The sequence below is a fragment of the Sus scrofa genome, unplaced genomic scaffold (genome assembly GCF_000003025.6).
Source record: "Sus scrofa isolate TJ Tabasco breed Duroc unplaced genomic scaffold, Sscrofa11.1 Contig1214, whole genome shotgun sequence".
In the NCBI taxonomy this organism is placed as follows: domain Eukaryota; kingdom Metazoa; phylum Chordata; class Mammalia; order Artiodactyla; family Suidae; genus Sus; species Sus scrofa.
In genome coordinates, this window is record NW_018084835.1 from 389422 (window position 1) to 396186 (window position 6765).

Below are 6765 nucleotides of genomic sequence, written 5' to 3' on the forward strand. Positions count from 1 at the left end.
AGAAAGGTAGGGCATTCCTAGTTAAATAGGAGAGGCAGATGGATACAATGAACATAAGGCAGCATAAGAAGCAGAGGTGAGGAATTCCTGTTGTGCTTCAGTGGGTTAAGCACTTGACTGGAATCCATGAGGATGCAGGTTTGATCCCTGGCTTCGCTCAGTGGCTTAAGGATCTTACATTGCCATGAGCTGTGGTGTATGTAGGACATAGACATGGCTGGGATCCCACATTGCTGTGGCTGTGGTGTAGGTTGGTGGCTCTAGCTCCAATTCTCCCCCTAGCCTGGGAAACTCCATATGCCATGGCTGAAGCCCTAAAAAGACAAAAGACAAAACAAAACAAAAACCAAAAAACTACACACGTTCTTAGAAGAAGAAATGATTGGCTAAGGAGGAGTTCTGCAATCACACATAAATCAAGGAGGATAAATCTGTGGTTATGTAGGGTTTTTTTTTTTCACTGTCAAATCTATGAAGTAATTCATTTAAGAAACTGTTAAATGCTTAATCTATGCTAGAAAATGGATTTAAAACACTTCCACTCTTTTAACTGTCTATTTTGACATAATTTTAGATTTATGGAAGAGTTGCGAAGAATATACAGAGTTCCCTCAGCTTCCCCTGATGTTACTATCTCACATAAGTATAATATTTTATCAAAAATAAGAAATTAACCCTGGTAGACAGAGTCTAATTGATTTTTAACACACCTTCTGCCTCAGCAGTTCCGCTATTTGGTGTCTTCCCGAAAGAAAGGCTGTTTACTTTAGGATTGTTTGTGAAAAGCTTAACAAAATAAACTGGCAATAACCTAATGTCCTTTGGCAGGAAAAAGATTAAATAAAACACAGCAAAAGAAAAAGAAAAAGTGCTGAAATGGAAAGAGATCCAGACAAATCATTGCAAGAAAAAATCAAGTTGCAAAATAATACCTATAGGATGATACCATTTCCATAAAAAAAAAGAAAAGAAAACACACTGCCCATCCAAAACACACGACTCTATGCTTCTAAGGATCATTGACCAGACTGAAAATAGTGGTTACTTGGGGCGGGTGGATGGGGGTTGTCAAAAGAAACTTAGGCCTATGTTTGAATTTTTTTACAAGAGGAATATATTCATCAATTACCAATATATTTTTCAATTCTCTGTATTAAAATATTCCATTTTAATGGTGTTTCAATTCCTGGACCTGCACCAAAGACTACAACTGACCCTGCAAAAGAGCTATTCTGTTCCTGGTCTGGCACCAAATTCTTTCCCTGAGGACATTTCTCTGCACTGTGTCCTTATCCTGGAAGAGAAAAACAGCATGTTTCCACCTGCTACGGTGACTTCTGCCTGGCACCTGTGGTTGCTCTGTTTGTACCATTTTACTGCTCCATCCCGAGAGTCCAAGTGGCACATATCCTGGGCCTGCTGTCCATGACAAACAATACACTGATTTATATACGGGGACAACAGCTTCTCACCTCTGGTTCCTACATCTGGATTGTAGCCATAAGTGGACTTATGATGAAACTGAAGCACAGAGAGCTTAAGTTTTTTGCCAAGAATGCAAGCTGATAAGTAGTGAGGACAAGATTCAGATGAAGGACAGTGGGACAGGATTAAGGTGGCAGAACAGAAGGACTGGAGCTCAACTTCTCTCCTAAACCCACAAAATTCACAACTAAAGACTGAGCACTCTTCACCCGAATGGACAAGAAACCTTAAAAAGGATATCCTACTCCAGAAGAAAAAGAGGAGGACGCATCAAGAGGTAGGAGGGGTGATTTCACGATAGGAACAACCCCCTATCTCCTGGGTGGGAAGCTCCACAGACTGGAAACTAACTGCTTCACAGAGACTCACCTACAGGAGTGAGTGTTCTGAGCCCCACATCAAACTCTCACGTGTGGGGATCTGGCACGGGGAGAAAGCGCCTCAGGGCATCTGGCATTGAAGGCCAGTGGGGCTTGTGCTCAGGAGCTCCACAAGACTGGGGGAAACAGAGACCCCATTCTTAAAAGGCACACACAGACTTTCACGTGCACTGGGTAGGAGGGCAAATCAAAGTCTCCATGGGAATCTGAGTCAAACCGCACTGCAGGACTTCAGTTCATCCTGGGAAAAAAAGGGTAAACGTGGCTTGTTGTGAGGGAAGGACATTGAAAGAAAAGCTCTCGGGAACATTCAGCAACTGAGCCTTTCTGTGGAGGTGGCCATTTTGGGAAAATCTGGCCCCACCCATCAGTCAGCTGCTGAGAAGCCCCAAGGCCAAACAACAACCCAGGTGGGATCACAGCCCCGCCCCTCAGTAAACAGGCCACCTAAAGACCCCACCCCCAGGCACACAGCTGCCTCTAATCCCATCCAGACACTAAGCCCCACCCACCAGAGGGATTAGAATCAGCTCCACCTACCAGTGAGCAGGCATCAGCCCCTCCCATCAGGAAGGCTACAGCAAGCCCTAATACTGACTTCAGCCACAGGGGGGCAGACACCAGAAGTAAGAGAGGCTACAACTCTATTATCTGTAAGAAGGTCACCACACCAAAAACCTATAAAAGTGAAAAGACAGAGAACTATGACTCAGATGAGGGAGAAAGGAAAAACGCCAGAAAAACAGCTTGGCAATGAGGAGATTCTCAGCCTCCAGGAAAAGGACTTCATTTAGACTGTTGATGCTGAAGATGATGCAAGACATTGGAAATCAACTGGAGGCAAAGATGGATAACTTACAGGAAACCCTGAGCAAAGAGATACAAGATATCAAACTTAAACCAGAAGAGATGCAAAATACAACAACTGAACTAAAAAATTCACTAGAGGCGGCTAACAGCAGAATACTGGAGGCAGAAGAACGAATAAGTGAGGTGGGGGACAGATTAGTGGAAATTACAGATGCAGAACAGAAAAGAGAAAAAAGACTGAAAAGAAATGAAGAGAGTCTCAGAGAACTCTGGGACAACGTTAAATGCACCAACATCCGTATTGTAGGCGTGCCAGAAGGAGAAGAGAGAGAGAAGGAGACAGAAAAAATATTCCAAGAGGTAATAGCCCAAAACATCCCTAACATGGAGAGGGAATCACTCACTCAAATCCAGGAAGCAGAATGAGTACCATATAAAATAAACCCAAGGAGGAACACCCCGAGACACATATTAATCAAACTGACCAAAATTAAAGACAAAGAGAAAATCTTGAAAGCAGCTAGGGAGAAGAAACAAATAACATACAAGGGAACCCCAATAAGGTTATCGGCAGATTTTTCAACAGAAACTCTGCAGGCTGGAAGGGAGTGGCATGATATACTTCACGTGATGAAAGGAAAGACCCTCCAACCAAGGTGACTCTACCCAGCAAGGCTCTCATTCAGATTTGAAGGAGAAATCAAAACCTTCACAGATAAGCAGCAGCTGAGAGAATTCAGCAACACTAAACCAGCCTTACAACAAATACTAAAGGAACTTCTCTAGGCAGAAAAGAACCAGAGAAGAAGGAAAGAAAAAAGAGCAGCAAAAGCAAATCCAAAGCAAGTAACAAAATGGCAATAAGAACATCCATATCAACAATTACCTTGGATGTTCATGGACTAAACGCCCCAACCAAAAGACATAGACTGGCTGAATGGATACAAAAACAAGACCCACATATATGCTGTCTTCCGGAGACCCACTTCACTTCCAGGGACACATACAAACTGAAAGTGAGAGGATGGCAGAACATATTTCATGCAAACAGGGATCAAAAGAAAGGTGGAGTACCAGTACTCATATCAGACAAAATGAAGAATATGTTAAGGGACAAGGAAGGACATTACATAATGATCAAAGGGTCAATCCCAGAAGAAGATATAACAATTTTAAATATCTACACACCCAACACAGTTTCACCGCAATATGTAAGGCAACTGCTAACAACCTTAAAAGGACAAATCGACAATAACACAGTCATAGTGGGGGACTTTAACGCCCCACTTACAGCAATGGACAGATCAACCACACAGAAAATCAATAAGTTAACACAGGCCCTGAAGGATGCATTAAACCAGATGGACGTAATAGATATTTATAGGACATTCCATCCAAAAGCAACAGAATACACATTCTTCTCAAGTGCACATGGAACACTCTCTAAGATTGATCACATCCTGGGCTTTAACTTTAAGAAAACTGACTTTAAGACAATTTTAAACTTTAAGAAAATTGAAACTTTAAGAAAAGTGAAATCATATCAAGTAACTTTAAGAAAATTGAAATCATATCAAGCATCTTTTCCAACCACAACACCCTATGACTGGACATCAACAACAAGAAAAAAACGGCAAAAAACACAAACACGTGGAGTCTAAACAACACGCTACTAAACCACCAATGGATCACTGAGAAATCAAAGAGGAAATTAAGAACTACCTAGCAGCAAATGACAATGAAGATCCCACACCCCAAAACCTATGGGATGCAGCAAAAGCCATTCTACGAGGAATGTTTATAGCAATACAAGCCCACCTCAGGAAACAAGAAAAAGCTCAAAGAAACAAGCTAACTTTACATCTAAAGCAGCTCGAGAGAGAAGAACAGACAAGACCTAAAGTGAGTAGAAGGAAAGAAATCATAAAGATCAGAGCAGAAATCAATGAAGTAGAAACAAAGAAAACCATAGAAAAGATCAAGGAAACATAAAGCTGGTTCTTTGAGAAGATCAACCAAATTGATGAACCCCTAGCCAGACTTCTCAAGCAAAAAATAGAGGGGACTCATATCAATAAAATTAGAAATGAAAAAGGAGAAGTAACAGCGGATATCACAGAAATACAAAGGGTCATAAGAGACTACTATATGCAGCTATATGCCAATAAAACGGAAAACCTAGAAGAAATGGACAAATTCTTAGAAAAGTACAATCTTCCAAGACTAAACCAAGATGAAATACAAAAGTTGAATGGGCCAATCACAAGAACTGAAATTGAAACTGGGATTTAAAAAATCCCAATGAACAAAAGTCCAGGACCAGATGGCTTCACAGGCGAACTCTATCAAACATTTAGAGAAGAGCTAGCGCCTATCCTTCTGAAACTATTTCAAAAAATTGCAGAGGAAGGGATACCCCCAAGCTCATTCTATGAGGCCACCATCACCCTGATACCAAAACCAAAGATACCACAACAAAAGAAAACTACAGCCCAATTTCACTGATGAACATCGATGCAAAAATCCTCAACAAAATACTAGCAAACCGCATCCAACAACACATTACAAGGATTGTACATCAGGATCAAGTGGGATTTATCCCAGGGATGCAAGCGTTCTTCAATATCCACAAATCCATCAGTGTGATACACCACATGCACAAACTGAAGAATAAAAACCACATGATCCTCTCAATAGATGTGGAAAAAACCTCTGACAAAATCCAACACCCTTCTCTGATAAAAACCCTTCAGAAAGGGGGCATAATGGGAACCTAGCCCAATATGATAAAGGCCATATATGACAAACCCATAGCGAACATTATTCTCAATGGTGAAAAGCTGAAAGATTTCCTGCTGAGATCAGGAACAAGACAAGGATGTCCGCTCTCGCCACTACTCTTCAACATAGATTTGGAGGTCCTAGCCACAGCAATCAGAGAAGGAAAAGAAATCAAAGGAATCCAAATTGGAAAGGAAGAAGTAAAACTATCACTATTTGCAGATGACATGGTACTATACCTAGAGAATCCTAAAGACTCTACCAGAAAACTGTTAGAGCTCATCCATGAATTTGGGAAAGTCGTAGGATACAAAATTAATACACAGAAATCGACAGCATTTCTATACACTAACAATAAAGAAATTAGGGAAACAATCCTGTTTACCATTGCATCCAAAAGAATAACATACCTAGGAGTAAACTTACCTAAAGAGACAAAAGACCTGCACTCTGAAAACTATAAGACACTGATGAAAGAAATCAAAGATGACACAAAGAGATAGAAAGATATACCATGCTCGTGGATTGGAAGAGTTCATATTATCAAAATGACTGTACTACCCAAGGCAATCTACAGATTCAATGCAATCCCTATCAAATTACCAAGGACATTTTGCACAGAACTCGAACAAAATATTCTAAAGTTTGTTTGGAAGCATAACAGACCCAGAATAGCCAGAGACATCCTGAAAAAGAAAAATGGAGCTGGAGGAGTCAAGCGCCCAGACTTCAGACTATACTACAAAGCAACAATCATCAAAACCGTATGGTACTGGCACAAAGACAGAAATAGAGATCAGTGGAACAGGATAGAAAGCCCAGAATTCAACCCATGCACCTACAGCCAACTCATCTATGACGAAGGAGGCAAGGATATACCACGGAGAAAGGACAGCTTCTTCAATAAGGGGTGCTGGGAAAACTGGACAGCCACAGGGAGAAGAATGAAAGTAGAACACTCCCTAACACCATACACAAAAATCAACTCCAAATGGATTCAAGACCTAGATATAAGACCAGACACTATCAAACTCTTAGAGGAAAACACAGGCCAAACACTCTCTGACATAAACGACAGCAACATCTTCTCAGATCCACCTCTTAGGCTATTGACAACAAAAACAAAAATGAACAAATGGGACCTAATCAAACTTCAAAGTTTCTGCACAGCAAAGGAAACCCTAAACAACACAAAAAGACAACCCACAGAATGGGAGGAAATCTTTGCAAGTGAATCAACTCACAAGGGATTGATCTCCAAAATTTACAAACAACTTCTGCAGCTCCATACCAAAAGAACAAACATCCC